The sequence below is a fragment of the Dipodomys ordii genome, unplaced genomic scaffold (genome assembly GCF_000151885.1).
Source record: "Dipodomys ordii isolate 6190 unplaced genomic scaffold, Dord_2.0 Scaffold81, whole genome shotgun sequence".
Classification (NCBI taxonomy): Eukaryota; Metazoa; Chordata; class Mammalia; order Rodentia; family Heteromyidae; genus Dipodomys; species Dipodomys ordii.
In genome coordinates this window covers 1,521,883-1,523,127 of record NW_012267297.1, presented here as the reverse complement: position 1 = coordinate 1,523,127, position 1,245 = coordinate 1,521,883, and the positions used below count along the sequence as shown (strand labels likewise).

The 1,245-nt window shown below is 58.3% G+C and overlaps 1 protein-coding gene across 1 annotated transcript in view; it reads left to right on the top strand.

Moving 5' to 3' along the window:
• Gucy2c (guanylate cyclase 2C) overlaps nucleotides 1-1,245 on the top strand; it is a 49,051-nt gene that overhangs the window by 33,594 nt on the left and 14,212 nt on the right. The window lies entirely within an intron of this gene.

Sequence of the window (1,245 nt, the reverse complement as noted above, 5' to 3'; positions counted from 1 at the left end):
GCTGTGGCTCAAGTGGTAGAGCGCTAGCCTTGAGCTGAAGAGCTGAGGGACAGCGCCCAGGCCCAGAGTTCAGGCCCCACAACTGACAAAAACAATATAAATGTAATATATATATTGTAATATATTACAATAACACATAATATGTTATTTCTGTGTCACGGATATGATCTATGTATTATCTAATCTATTGCATGCACATATATTTTTATATATTTCCCTATATTTCTATAGGGCTATATGGCTAGGTTATATACATATGCACAGGTGCACACACACGTGCACACACACATAGTAATCGTGCGTCCCTGTGTGCTCCTGGCGGGCCACGGTGTGTGTAGCTTCGGCGAAGGCAGCGGCGGACCCTTGGCTGCTCTCTGCCGGGAGTCAGCCTGGCCCGGAGTCTCAGCCCTGTGCCGGCCTTTCTGGCTCAGCAGGGGGAGGCAGCCACAAGCATCGGGGGCCCCAGGCCGAGCTCCCTGGGATCTGCCTTAGCATTTTCTCTCCCCTGGGGGCTCCAGGCCGCTGGGCGCCTCCCCAGGTTCGGGGCCCGATGGTCTTCTTTCCCCTCCCCGGCAGGAGAAGAAGGACTTCGCGCTGGCCTACCTGGACGGCACGCTGCTGTTCGGACACCTGCTGCAGCTCTTCCTGCAGCGCGGCCAGAACGTGGACAGCACCCACTTTCCGCTGGCCTTCCGGAACCTCACCTTCCCAGGTGAGACCTGGGGGCTGGGGCGCCCGGCCCGGCTGGGGAGAGGCCCCGAGGCCCCACCCTCCACCCGCGACCACGCCACGCGTCTCAGCGCAGCAGCGCTGCTTTGGTGCGAGCTCCGGCGCTGGGCTGGAATCACGGCCCGGCGCTGACCCTGGGCTCTGGTCTCATTCAAGACTGGCGCTCCACCACTTGAGCCACACCACCACGTCTGGCTTTTTGCTAGTGTGAGTGGGAGATGAGAATCTATCAGACGATTCTGCTGCGCTGCGTATTACATATGACATATAGTGCGTGTGATGTCATGTTCTGTGTGATCATTTTGTATGACGTACGTATGGCGCATGATGCGGTTATGTATGACGTACGTGACGTCTGTTGCGCGTGGTGTACGGAGTGTGGGCTCACACCTGGAGACGGGTGTGTCACATATCCCACGTCCTGTAAGGGCCAAGGCTCTCGGGAAGCACCAGGCCGCGGCTCTGCGTGGACCTGGGGCCCAGCCACGGGCATCCACGGCAGCACCCCTCCCCCTG